Consider the following 15,199-nt stretch of genomic DNA (forward strand, 5'->3'; position numbering starts at 1 on the left):
AAGAATCTTAATATCTATAAGTTAGGAATTGTTCAAGCTTGTCTTCTTGGTGATAGTGAACAGCTGTAGCTAAACCTTAGTTCTCTGTGGGATTCGACTCCGGACTTGTAAACCGGATTATATTTGCAACGACCGCATTGTCCTTTTTATAAGGCATAGTTGGGCGTGATCAAATTTTGGCGCCGTTGCCGGGGAACTAACGGTGTAGTTGTAGGTGTACATATTGCTAGGTTTCAAGTTTGAACTTTTATTTTATTATTTGATTTTTTTTATTTTTTTTATTTTAGTTTTATTTGTTTATTTGAGAAACATGACATCATGGAATTATGAGAATTTTGTTGTTGGTAATTCTACTTTTGATCCTCCTTATGCATATTGTGAAGGAAACCACCCAGGGCAAAATTATCAAAATATTCCTGAGAGCGAGTTTTGTGCACCAACTCAATCTTATGTGTGGAATGTGTGTGATATGTGTGGTGGTCAAGATGGTCACTTTCACGGTTGTGCTTATATTTCTTACCTTCCCCCAACCCCTTACTTTGATGGTTCTTCTTTTTCTGGTGAAGTTAATAGGAACAAAGAACCTAGGGAAGCTGACCTAAAGAAGCTCGAAGATATGTTAAAGTGCATTTTGGAACAACAGAGTAAATTACTACTGCGGATAGAAAGGCAGGAGGAAACTATTCACAACTTGAAAGTTCACATGAGTCAACTGGTTGAAGTTTTTAATGCTCAACAAGCCAATATTGTGAATAGTATCCAAGAAGAGCGTGAATTAGATACAAAAATTGATGAGCTAGAGGAGGAGGCTAGAGTAGAACACCAACAATCAATCACATTAGATTTTGAGGATGTCAATGTTGTAGAAGAGATACTAGAGTCAACCAAGGATATTGAGGATACATATTTAGTTGACTCTATTGTCATTAGTGTTGAGAATGTAGATAGTCCCAATGTTCATGTAGTTGAGCGCATTGGTCCTCACTCCAAGCATTTTTCCACATTGTGTTTAGATAATGATATGGAAATAGAGTCGTCCGAGCCATTTGAGGAGTCAATGAATGAGGAACAAAGTGCTTACATTCTGGAATTCTTCTTGCCAGAAAATCGGGATTACAGACCTCATCTAAAGGCCAAGAAGTGCAGAATACTACATTATTTTATTCGGCCAGCCAGATTCGTTAACCACCCCAGGAGCATGATCATAGAGCAGAATCAAAACTTGGGGTCCGATTCATAAGTTCAAAGTGGAGGCAGAAAGTGATTCACGTCGTGCCGCGACGTTAAATCAAGCGCTTGTTGGGAGGCAACCCAGCTTTATTGCTTTCTTTTATTTATTTTTTATTTTTATTTTTTTTATTATATTATTTTTGTAGTGTCAATTTTTTTTTATTTTCTAGGAGCATGGAAAGCAAAGGTATTGGAAGGATGCATCAGCAAACCAAATGGTTGGAACTAAGTGTGAGGTACCCACACGAAGGACCAAGCTTGGGAGAAGTCTGAGTACCCCATGAACTGCTAGTGCTTCGGCCTTTGGCCTACCAGGGAGTTTCTTTTACCCTCTTGTATGTATGGGTGTGCATTGGGGACAATGCACAATTTTAAGTGTGGGGTGAGGAGATTGTCTGGGTGGTTTTTCATGCTACTTTAGCTGTGTTTGTTTTTTTTAAAAGAGTGGACTTTTCCTGATGACAGATCTTCTAGACAGTTTTCTTGAGGGAAGTAAGTCTAAAGAAAATACAAAAAAAAGATTTTTTGTTTTGTGTTAGGTAGTGTAGCAATTACCCCTTGGTTTTTCTTTAAACCACGGTTCTTTTCCAAGGGTTTTATTTGAACCGGGTGTAGTTAGTTTTTTTTTAGGAATAGGAGCCATTGTGTTTTGTTTTGAAATGAAGCAATATCTCTTGACTTTGTTATGCCTTGAGAATAGTGAGTACTTTGGTTGTGACGCTTAGGCTCAGTTTTTGACTCTTGTATAAGTACCTTAAATTGTATGATTTTAAATTTGCTTAACTGCTCTGACTAGGGTGTCATGATGAATCCAATCCTGAGTGAGTTATGTGCCATGTGTGTGTGAGGTTTGGTGTTATTCTGTGCATTGCATTTGATGCCTAAAACTTGCCCCGTGTGTTTGCAAAGTGAAATAGTAGTTTTATTCAGTCTTGGAAGTGATATAGGCGTTTTCTTGTTGAGCCAGATATGTATATTTTACCCACCTAATTGTTATGTATCGTAGTTAACCTCTTTGAGCCTATAATCCTTTTTCTTTGGCAACCACATTACAAGCCTTACCCATTTGTTTGAATTAACTATCTATTTGAACCTTTTCACCTCTCATGAGCACTTGAATTGTTATGAACTTTGTAAAAGTTAAAGTGTGGGGTGATTAGTTTGGCTTTTGAGTGGAACTAATTGAATAAGGAAAAAGGTGCACTGTTTTGAAAAAGGAAGAGCCACTTGAATTGAAAAAATATATAGTTGGATTGTTGTGAAAAAAAAAATCCTTGATAAGTGGTGGCTCTTGATGTAAGTGTGCTTAAAGAAGAATGGGGTAATATACATTGATGTGAAGGTGGAGTTTTGGTTTGACATAAGTATGGGGTTTGAATGTTAAAGTATATGTATTAAAGTGCTTAGGGAGGTGTAGTCACTCTTATATCTAAATGTATCCTACCCGTCCCGTAGCCTACATTACAACCAAATAAAGTCCTAATTGATCCAAGATTGAATGAGCTCGATTAGTGGAGTAGTACACTACGGGCAAGCTTATGGTGCATCTTTTGTGGTATATGAATGTTATTTCTGAGAGTGAGTGAATTCTTTCTATCTTGAGTTCCTAAGTGTTCTTAAATTTTATTGTGTGGAACTACTCTCTTTTGTTGTGTGAGGGCACTTGATTCATGAAGGAAAGGTAATGTCAGTGACCTCTATATTAGAGTAAGTGGGTGAGTTGTGAATAACGTGTGGTACTTGTGAGTCAAATCTTGAGGTGAAGATGTTACGCTTTTGTGCTTAGTCTATTTTAAATACTCTTGGTGTGATGAGTTAGGAGAATTGTTTAAAAAGGTCGTGTCTATAAAAAAAAAGTGTAGTTTGATTTCTCGAGGACGAGCAATGGTTTAAGTGTGGGGTGTTGATGATAGGCTATAATTACATATTTTAGTCACTTATTACACTCGAATTTACTGCACTTTGATTGAGTTTGCGCTTTAATCGCTAGTGTTTTGCACTAATTGTGTGTTTTATGCCTTGTAGGTGTGATTCCGAGCTATATAGATGTTATGGAATGAATTTAAGTGATTTGAAGCTTTGAAGTCTGAGTAAAAGCTCAAGGAATTAATCCGGGATCGTGTTCGGGGGTCAAATTTGATAATTAAGTACGAACGAAGGCTTGAGGAGGCATATTGCGCACTGTCTAGTAAAATAGACATAACTTTTTACTCAGAAATCCATTTGGTCTCCACAATATATGGTTGGAAAGCTAACTCAAAGGTCTACAACTTTCATGTTTTACATTTTTCCAAATTCCAAACGGAACAGGGTAAAAAACCGCGGTTTTGCCGCGACCGCGGCAGAACCGCGGCAGAAGATGGTCGCGGACAACTGAAGAATCAGAGGGCATGTTTGGCCGCGGTTGGTAGGAAGCGAAAATTTCAGGGACTAAAGTGCAAAACATGGGATTTTAAGTCCTAAACCCTATATTAAACAAAGGAGGCCGGCCAAGAACAAGAGGAGGACATATTTTGGACACAAATTAGACCTAAGGAGGCGGAGAGACACTACTTTAGGGTTAGACAACACCCTTGGAGGCAAGAACACATTGGGAGCAAGGCGGAGAATTCTTCTACGAGTTTTTTCCTTCCTCTTCCTATTTTCTTCATTGTTAGTTATGACTTTTAGTATTGTAGTTTTACATACTATTATGAATAGCTAATTTGTTATCTAGAGTTTTAATAGAACCTTTTGTAGGATAAATTCTTGTTATGTTTTTATATAATTGAGCCATAGCTTTTCTCTATTTGTTCAACTACGTTTATATTGTGGTTGGTTGAAGAGCTCTCAATTAGCTATGCCTATTTAGTATGCATAACTCGGGAGAGAGTGCATATTTAGGTAATTGTTGAACAACACCACTCCCAGAGTATATGAGGGATCAATAACCGAGGGTTTAAAGGTGGGATTAGGGATAACGAAGCCTTGGGTGCGATCTGAAGTGAGCTATATTAAAAGCCAGCTAGCGTAGCTCGGGAGAGTGCGTCTAGTAAATTGTCGTAATTACTCGAGAGAGATTTACGGTAATAAGAGTGCTCATGATCGGTAGAGAATACTTAGGCGAAATTATAGAAGACATAGCGGGAAGGATTCCGACAATTGGGGAAATCATAACTCTAGACCTCCTTAATCTTTTCTCTAACCCTCAGTATCGTTAGTTGTTAATTTACTATTTTAATTTGTTTGTTAAGTAGTTAAACACAAGAATCTTAATATCTATAGGTTAGGAATTGTTCAAGCTTGTCTTCTTGGTGATAGTGAACAGCTGTAGCTAAACCTTAGTTCTCTGTGGGATTCGACTCCGGACTTGTAAACCGGATTATATTTGCAGCGACTGCTTAGTCCTTTTTAGAAGGCATAGTTGGGCGTGATCAATACACAATGTAATTTTTCGACGAAGGTTGGTCATTTGAACATCCTTAAGACAATATTGTTTGCCCCGCCAATGAGAATGATCTTTTTTAAAAATGGCATAAAATATTAGCAAAGAATATATTTTGAACTATATAAAAAAAAGTTAAAGGAAAAAATTTAAGTTACAGAAAATGATACTTCCTCATTTCCAAAAAGATATTTTTCGAATATTGAGGGTTTCAAACTTCTTAATTTCAACCGTAAATTCGAATATAAATTTTTTAAGTATTTTTAATTAAAATTTACATATTTGGAAACTACATAAAAAGTACTAAAGTTATAATAATTAATATTGTAAAATATTTAAAGGACATATGAAAAAGTCACGGTCGAAAAATAACTCGGTTGACTCTTAAAAATTGAAATGTGTCATCCATTTTGGGAGGTAGGGAGTATATTTTTATCTTATATAGCTAACTCTATTAAAGAAGAATCGAAGTCCTCAAATGTAAAGTACACACACATAAATAAAATTAAGAAAATAAGCATATCGGTTCTGTTGACATTAGTGACGAAAATAGTGAGTGAAACAGGAGAAATAGAAACAAAAATTAACTCGAGGGAGATGAATGTGAACTACTCCGAATGTGTAAGGTGAACAATCAAATTTAGTTTGTCTGAGCTATATGAAGATAAGCTTCAAAGAATATGACGTGAAAGAAAGAAGAGAAGGAAGTTGTGTATGTTTGGATTGGCACCACACTTCCTTACCCTCTTCCAAATGAAAATAGGAAAAAAAAAAAAAAAAGAAGAATCAGTTCAACTTTTTGCAAGAAAATAAGTCAAAAGAAAAATCTATCTAAGAATATAAAAAGAAAATATTTCAATACTCATTCTCTGTGTCATCTATCTTTTTGTTTTCGTTGAAACTTTTTTTAGCTTTTCAGAATTCTTTTCTTTTTCATTTTTGTTCTATTTTCTTTTTTGGTTTCTTACAGGAAAATTGATATACTTTTTTATCAACGAGAACATGAAAAATGTATTGGTGACTTGGAAATTAAGTTTAGAGAATTAGAAAAAAAATTAAATAAATATTATAAATTGCAAGCAAATTATAAGAATTATCATTGTTATAGTAAAAGCATCGCCTCAAGGCTCTCAAGCAGCAAATATAATGAAAAAGTTTCAGATCCTAAAAGGAGTAGTTAGTATTTGTAACGACCCGGCCGGTCGTTTCGTGAGTTATATTTCTCCCATTTTTGTTCCCTTATGTGTTCCTCAGCTGTAATTTATCGTATCGTGTTAGTTGGTTCGGGTCCGGAGTGATTTCGGTGTGGAATGAGATACTTAGTCTCCTATTTAGAAGCTTAAGTTGGAAAAGTCAACCGGATGTTGACTTATGAGTAAACGACTCCGTTAGGTGATTTTGGACTTGGGAGCGTGTCCGGAATGTGATTTGGAGGTCCGTGGTAGAATTAGACTTGAATTGGCGAAATTGAAAATTTGGTGATTTTCGGTCGGCAGTGGAAATTTTGATATCGGGGCAGGAATGGAATTTCGGAAGTTGGAGTAGGTTCGTAGTATCATTTGTGACGTGTGTGCAAAATTTCAAGTCATTCAGCCGAGGTTTGGAAGGTTTTGGCATCGTTTGCGGAATTTGGAAGTTTAGAAGTTCTTAGGCTTGAATCCGAGGGTAATTTGGTGTTTTGATGTTGTTTTGAGTGTTCCGAAGGTTCGACTAAGTTCGTGTGTTGATATGTGACTTGTTGGTATTATTGGTTGAGGTCCCAAGGGCCTCGGGATGATTTCGGATGGTTAACGGAGAGTTAGAAACTTGGAAAAGGCAGCTGAAGCTGCTGTGTTTTGTGATAACCGCACCTTCGGAGTGGGGACCGCAGGTGCCAGGTCGCAGGTGCGGTGGGGAAGCCTCAGATACGGAAATGGAGGGCCAGGAGAGGAGTCGCAGATGCGGAGGATTTGTCGCATCTGCGGGCCCGCAGGTGCGGTCTTGGAGATTCAAGTGACTTCTGCTGATGCGGACTTTTTGGCGCAGAAGCGGCACCGCAGGTACGCTATTCTGACCGCAGGTGAGGAAAGCCAGGGCAGAAGGTATATATTGCACTTCGCGAATTTTGGGTCATTCTTTACCATTTTTATTCGATTTTGGAGCTTTTGGGAGTGAATTTAAGAGGGATTCAAGGGGGATTTTCATTGAGGCAAGTTACTTGAGCCCTAATACTCGTGTTTATGGTAATTCCCTGTTGTTTAATCATGTAATTATTGAAGCTTAGGGGTGAAAATGAGGGGTTAGGGCTTGGGATTTTTGGAGAGTTTGATTGAGGATTTGAGGGGTCAAATGGATTCGGATTTTGATAAATCTTGTATGTATGGATTCGTGAGTGAAAGGGCTTTCTAGTTTTGTGATTTTTGTCGAATTTCGAGACGTGGGTTTGGGGGCCGGGTTTGAGTGTATTTCATTATTTGTGCCAAATTTGATAGTTTTTCTTGTGGAATTCATTCCATTAGCGCATATTGATGGTATTGTTCTGGTTGTGGATAGATTCGGAGCAATTTGAGGCCGAGTCGAGGGGCAAGAGCATCGCGGAGTAGGGATTTGACCGATTTGAGGTAAGTAATGATTGTAAATCTAGTCCTGAAGGTATGAAACCCCGGATTTCGTATCGTTTTACTATTTTGAGGTGACGCACATGCTAGGTGACGGGGGTGTGGGCATGCACCGTTGGGGATTGTGGCTTGGTCTGTCCCGTAGCAACTATAAAGTTGCGTATTTGGTTGAAACTATATGATACTTATGTGTTTTAGAAAGAGTTTCTGTAAATTGGGCTGAATGCCATATTTGAGCCTTGTTCCAGAGCTGTTTGGACCCTTAGGGGCCTTTTTCTTACTATCCTCTCACTGTTTTTGGTTGATAATCTATACTCAGGCATGTTATACTTATTGATTTCATAACTCAGTCTTTATTACTCTGTTTTGATGCATATAAAATGTTGTTTTGGGCTGAGTACCCTGTTTTTACTGAGTGGCTTGAGAGGTTTATGTCTCAGTGAGGTCGATGGCCTGATTTGTGAGGATATTTATGGGATCGGGTTGCACGCCGCAGCATGTTGTTACTGATTCATGATTGAGTGAGGCCGAGGGCCTGATTGATTTATGCCACTATGTGGCTTGTTATAGAGCTTGGCTTGAAGGAGCCCCTCCGGAGTCTGCACACCCCCAGTGAGCGTGGGTACCCTGAGTGTGAGTGATGGTGAGGTATGCCCGATGGGCTGTATACGAGTGACTGTGAGGTTTGCCCGAGGGGCTATATACGAGTGATGTTTTGCCCGAGGAGCTGCTTATGAGTGATTTTTTGCCCGAGGGGCTATTTATGATTTCATCATTTTGCTCACTGTTGCTCTGAGTCTCTGTTTGAGAACTGTTGAAAAATATCTTCAATTGATTTTAGTGAAAGTGAGTTTAAACGAAATGATTTGATTCAAACTCTGCTTTTAAAAGCCTGTTGTATTTTTACTGAGATTTCCTGCTATGAACTTTATATTCTTTGATTACTTACTGAGTTGGCTTACTCACGTTACTCCCTGCACCTTGTGTGCAAATCCAGGCGTATTAGGACCCGGTAGTGGCTGTTGACTATTCCAGTCGTAGATCTTCTCGGAGTTAGCAAGGTAGCTGCTGGCGATCGCAAGCCTGCTATTCTCTCTCCTATCTTCCTGTAGTTGTTTATAGTAACATTTCCAGACTGTGTTAGTCTCAGTATTGTAGACATGTGATTTCTGACTCTCCCTAAGATTTTTCATATTTTAGCACGTAAATATTTAATTTACGTCTAATATAGCTATTTCAACTCGTTTTGACTCTTTTACTTTATTTTACTACAAGAAAAATAAAAATTACAAAAAAATATTTTAATTTATGTATTTTTCATAAATTTAAAAAATACAAAAATAGTACCTTATTTTTATCTTTATATAATTTCGAAAACACAAAAATAGTTTCATGTTTAGTTTAATTAATTAGGATTAGCTTTGGCATTGTGTAGTATTTCTATCTTATTTTAAAAGGAGTCAACTAAGGTGTTAGACCACAATTTTAAGAGTTTTAGAGCCCAATTCTTGGCCAAATTCGGATTAGTCCATTAAGCCTAGGGACCCTTCTAGACTCTTCTTTGGAACAAAAACAAATAAAAAAAGACCCTAAAGACCTTAACACAAAAAGACCTAGGGACTAATTGGCAAAATACACAAAATAATAACCTAAACCTAGACTCTACATATAGGAACGCCTACAATGAGCTAAAATACACAAGAGGTGAGCCGAAAAACAACAAAAAGAGACTACACAAAATCCTAATGACCTTCTTCTTCATGAACACATCCAGAACCTAGCTCCATCTCCATAGCAGCCGCTAGTCCACCTTGCTCCACCGGCTGCTCGCGTCGGACTCATCTCCGCCAGCAACAGAACCAACGTTCACCACCGAACTCGCCTGAAAACGCACACACGCACCAACGACCTCCTCCCTTCTTCAACCACGCTGCCGACGACGTTGTTCTGTCCAAACGACCACAGCCCCACCTCCGTCGGAGTCTGGTAAACCAGCAGCCATGGCTTGAAACCACCGTGAAACACCAGTAACATCACCTTAGCTCCTCCCTTAGACCATCGAAACACCACCCAAAATGGCCATGAAAATCGCTTCTGAAGCTTGATGGGTTACAGTCCAAAACCAACAGTGAAGATCCAATATTTTCAGCCGGAGTTTAAAGCGGAGTTCGAGAGGTCCTTTTCGAGTTCATGACGAGGTTTCCGGCGCAGTCAGATTTTGCATTCAATCTTATCGGCATATCTTCTCACTTTTCTTTGTAAGCCGACTGGAGGTTCCTATTTGGCATATTCATAAAGCTTGAAGAAAAAAAAAGGTCCATGTTTCACTTTCATTTTATTCCATTACCGTGCTTATTAATACCTGCTTTTGTCTTGTGAAGTTCATGTACTGTTTGTCGAGCTTTCGTTTTAATTTATTGATTTCTTGCTTAATTAGAAGATTTCTCTTACTCATGTGTTCATGTCATTCTCTCGTTAAAGTTACATGTAAAAAAAATAGTTTAAGTTTTTGGTAAATAATCTGTTTAAGGCATTTTGGGTATGTGATGATGATTTAGATAAATCAATTTCCATTTCTGTTTAGTTGCGATTTGTAAAGTAATGTGTGGGGAAAGAAAATTTTAAAAGGTTTTTTTTATTACCTTATGTCTTTTAGTTTTAACAACTAAGTCGTACCTTCCCTTTACAAAAATTTTTCATAACTCATGGCCCTCACTTAATTAATTAGCCCTTTAGAAATCGAGGCGTGCCATTTAGCAAATTTTCATGGCCCTCGCAAAGTTGCACACGCGTAGTTGCTTTAGGCGCGTTACTTTAATAATCTACCTTCCTAAACTCGGGTGCGCATTTATGTGACCCAAATCCAAATCTCAACAATGTTAGATAAAATATGTCGAGAGCCGCGGGTGCATTTATGTGACGTGGCTGAAGACGTATTTTAAATAACGTTGCAAATTTTCCTTAAAAATAATTAAATAAGGCGGTTAAAGTTAAAATTGAACCATAGGTTAAAACATGTACTAAAATCAGATAATAGGCCAATTATGACAGTTGAGCGACCGTGCTAGAACCACGGAACCCGGGAATGCCTAACACCTTCTCTCGGGTTAACAGAATTCCTTACTCGGATTTCTGGTTCGCGGATTGTTAAACAGAGTCAAACCTTTCCTCGATTCGGGATTCAACCGGTGACTTGGGACACCATAAATCTCCCAAGTGGCGACTCTGAATCTTTTTAATTAAATAATCCCGTTTCGATTGTCACTTCAAGTTGGAAATAACTCCCTTTATTATACCCTCTTCCGGGGGTGGTATGTAAAAAAGGAGGTGTGACAGCTCTGGTGACTCTGCTGGGGAAAAGAACCCTGAACTTTTGGTTAAGGGTTCAGAATTCGAGCTTAGAATAATTTTTGTATTTGGCTTTGTTTATTATCTGATTGTATTACATGTTTGGGCATAACGTGCAAAATGTTGCTTTTTACCGCTTTGATATTATCTGGATTGTATATAAACTGTGGCGAAACCCTTCTCTTCTCACCTCCGGGGATGTGCTCACTGGTGGAGACTCCCTATTCTGTTAGTGTCATACCTTAAAATAAGAAAGAGGCCGGACAAATTACTAAGCCGGATGGCCTTTTGGTTCCCGGTACGTAGCCCCCTCCTCGACTCGAGTTGTCCGCTTGGGTACACAGTCTAGAACATATACCCAGGTTTTGAACCTAGAATAACTCAGCCTCATGCCGGATCCCTAGTAGGAACGCTTGTTTGCATCATGTGCATTTGGCTTAGGGGACTCAACACAGGGGTTGGGTCCGTCTAGGACATGTGAACCCAAAATAACAGACCATCTTGATGCATCTATGTGCTACATGTTGCATTTATTCAAGGGTAAAAGGGTCATTTGGCGGACCAATGATAGCTGAGAGCAAATGAAAAACGAAAACAAAAAAGAAAAAAGAAAGAAGAAAAAAAAAAGAAGAGAAAAAGAGAGGGTGAAGTGTGAAGATAAAGCGAGTGGGGCCCAATTACGTTTTCTGTCAGATTTTTGCTAAGGAAAAAAAAAAGAGCTTGAAAATTTCAAAAAGATTTTGCACTTTTTTATCATTTTTCGAAAAATCAAAAAAATCAAAAAAAAAAAGAGAGAAAAAAAATCCAAAAAAAGAGTTTGCATGTTTCATCATTTTCAAGGAAAATACAAAAAAAATGTTTTCTCTAAATTAGTTGTTTTTTAATTTTTGCCTGTATCCAATCTGCCCGAACTATGCATACCTGATTCTCGTCTTCCGGGGCGTGATACGTAGGCAACCCACATAGGGTCCGGTCTTCCTAGTAAAGCTTAGGTTTTTTGGCTTTGCGGGGTCTTAGCCAAATTTTACACTTCTAGCCACCTTTTGGCTAAATAAGTCATTTTGCAAAAATAATGGTAACCATGTCTTGCATGTGTCTAATAGGGAATGTTATTGCCTCACATAGTGTTGGTTTAAGTTTTCTCATACAGGTGTGAATTTACTAACCGGAGTTTGAGCAGGACAGATACCCCAGGACCGCTGCATTCAGGAGTTGCTTAAGGAGATTTACTCTTATTTTTATTTTTAGTTATTTTTGGGTATTTTTTTTAATCGTCTTTTACTTTCTAAGTTTTGTACAGAGATGCCAAGTTTTTGTCATTGTACTTTTTATTTTATATGTAACTCAAAAGTCCAAAAAAAAAAAGATGTTGTTCCGGTATAAGTTTTCTTTAGAATACTAATTCTAGAAATGAAAAATTGAGGTTGTTTTTCCTTTAGGCAATTAATATCTAGGACTTAAAATGAATTATTTTTATGTTTCCTTTAGTATATCAGGACCAAAATTCAAAAAAAAAAGAATTTTCTTTTAGTACTTCTTTAAAAGCTTTCTTTAAGGTGTTAATTTCAAAATTCAAAAAGATTTTCTTTTGAGGTGTTTCTTGGGGAAATTAGTGAAAATGAAAAAAAAAAGAAACTCTTTTTATTTTCATTAGAACTTTAGGATACTGTACATAGAAGAAAAAATATTTTGTTTTATCTTTTTCATTGCTTGTTTCAAAAATCTTGCATCAGGATATTAAATAAAAATTCAAAATATTTTCCTGTGGTTTATTCTCTAGATTTTCTTCCTAAAGACAAAAAAAAAAAAGACTCAAAAATATTATTTTTTCTAGGGCTTTCCTTAATAATTTCCCGTAGGGTGTTTGTTTCAACATAAAAAACAAAGAGAGAAAAAATGTCCGTTAAGCCTGAGTTTAGAAAAGGAAAAAAGAGAACGTCAATTTGTTTCTTGATCTTCCAGAACTACGCAAAGATCTGATTCATGCGGGGTTATGATACGTAGGCAACCTACATAGGGTTCGATCGAATCATTTTTTTTATTTATTAAAAGGAAAAAAAAAGAGGAAAAATGGGAAAAAGAGAAAAGGAAAGGAAAAAGAGGCAGAATTGTGGGATGTGAGAAATGAGAAGGAAGAAAAAGAGTGATAATTAGAAAGAAGGAGGAAGGAAAATGAGCGAGTTAAAGAAGGGAGAGGAAAGAAAAGAAAGGAGAGAGGTCGAAATGAACAAATTGGGATGATGCCAACTGACCTTTGTACCCTCGAAGTCATTTTAGAACCGATAACTGTGGCTAGCTGCATTGCACGTAAAGTGAAATTATCTTATGTTAAATGTCCTACGCTAACGTGATGGCTTCATTTTGTTGTGATCATATCAGAAATGTGGTTGGTTTGTGGTTTTAAAGTGGTAACTCTTCTCTACAACACAAAGGCAAAAGGCAATGGCAGAGAACAACAGAACTGAGTGGGTTGATACGGGTGCCCAAAAGCAATTTTTCAGACCCATATGCGAAAGGCTTTGATCCTGCTGTTCGATGCATGTACCACTCTAAAGTCCGGGGTCATAGCATTGAAGATTGTCGTTCTTTGAAAAGGGAAATAGAAAGAATGATTCAAGAAGGGGTAGTTGTGGTCAATGACAGTGACAGGGAGCATGCGAATCCTCTTGGGAACTTGTTGATTAAAGTTGATAATGGTCTTGGCAGTATTGATGCGAAACTCAGTGGCTAAGATGCCGTGCTTGGTAATTGGGAAAAACGATCCATTTCTGGTCAGCAGCGACGTGGAATTTTGGGTGGTTTATTTTGTTGTTCAATTCTCTGTTGTCCAGGTTATTTCAGGGTTGTAATCCGGATATTTCTTGTGACTCAAACCTTCTATCACTTTCATTTTGCTTGGTTTGTTTAGTCGTAGTAGCTCGTTTAGTGCTGTCTATGTTTTGTTCCAGGGTTGTAACCCAGTTAGTTTACTTGTCTTGTTGTTTCGACCGTTTCACCGTCTGTCTAATACAATTTCCTGTTTTCTGTTATTCTAGTCATTTATTTTTGCTTAGTTCTCTTTCTTTCCACAGTTCTTTTCCTGCTGGTTCTAGTGGACATGACATGCATGCATAATTCTCAGCCTGAGCTCGAAAGTTAGTTTAGTCATAAGCATTTTAAACAATTTTGAAGATGATAGGACACTTGAGGAAATAAAGAACAAATTTGGACATTTTTGAGATCATTTGAAGCTGACCAACATGTAAACTGGGGCAGATAGGACATAAAGAAAATACTGTTTGAAATGCATCATGCCACATCAGGTTGAAGCCAAAGGCAAGTTTGGCCAATTGTCAGGGGCCGTTCATGGTAAGGAAAGTGAGAGTGTTTGTCCATATGGTGCTTTGTAGGAGGCAAATGTTGCGGATATGGTTATCAAGTCTGATACAATCAAGAATGTTACAAGTTTTCCTTGTTTGTTTAATTGTGTTGTTTGTACTTGGCATGTTTTGAAGATTGGAATGACGAAGGCATTTTATTCCTGCTATCTAAACACTTTATCCTTTGTTACCTCTTTGAGCCTTATTTATTTTCTTTCATACCCCTCTTTTGGAATCAGTAGCGAAGTTCAGAAACGCAAGCGCAAAGGATAAGTAAAGGAAAAGAGAAAGGAGAAAGAAAAGAATGAAAAGAGAAAGAAAAGAAAAAAAAGAGAAAAGAGAGAAAAAAAAGAGAAGAAAAGGAAAAAGAGAAAAAAAAGAAAAACAACAAAACAACAAAACAACAGAAGGAAAGAAAGGAAAGAAGGAAAAACAAAGAAAAAAGAAGAGAAAAAAAAAGAAAGGGAAAAAAGAAGAGAAAAGAAAAAGAAAAGAGAGAAAAGAGAAGGAAAAGGAAAGAAATGAAAAAAGAAAAGAAAAGTGGGAGAAAAAGAAAGACCGCAACAACGAACTAATTCTATGACCTGAACTACGTTGACTTGATACCCGAAAGGTACGTAGCAGCCTCTCTCTGAGGTTTCAGTCACACCGAACAAAAGCCCAAAGTCCCCAAGGAAGAACTGGGGCAGAAAGTTTGGTTGTTGTGGAAATCTGATTCCGAAAGTTGTAATTTGAAACCCATGTGAATTGTTTGAGCCTTTGATATCCTTTCTTTCTAACCCTACCAAAAGCCCACATTACGGTCCAAGGAAGGACCTTCTGATTAGTCTTCGAGAGATGCAAGTCAAGCGAGTAGAGTGAATCATATCAGGGGACAACACTCTGGTCCAAACGAAGGAAATGAAGAATGAGAGTGTCTTGTTGATGAGAACCCTCACGGGTATCCAAAGGCGACGAAAGCTGAGAGAAATCAAAAATGAGAGAGTCTTATTGGTGAAAACCTTTACGGACACCATAAGGCGATGTGAGGTGAGAGAAAGGACCAAAATGAGAGAAGCTTGCTGGTGAAAACCTACGGGCACCACAAGTCGAGATAGAGGATTGAGAATCAGATGGGAAATTACTAGATGAAGATCTCGTGACACAAGACGTACAGATCACGAGCCCAGTTTCAAAGTTTGGAGGGTGTGAGGTAATGGCGTGTCTGACGACCATCAGAATATATGTATTTTGGCTAAAAC

Source organism: Nicotiana attenuata, chromosome 11 (genome assembly GCF_001879085.1).
Source record: "Nicotiana attenuata strain UT chromosome 11, NIATTr2, whole genome shotgun sequence".
NCBI classification, from domain to species: domain Eukaryota; kingdom Viridiplantae; phylum Streptophyta; class Magnoliopsida; order Solanales; family Solanaceae; genus Nicotiana; species Nicotiana attenuata.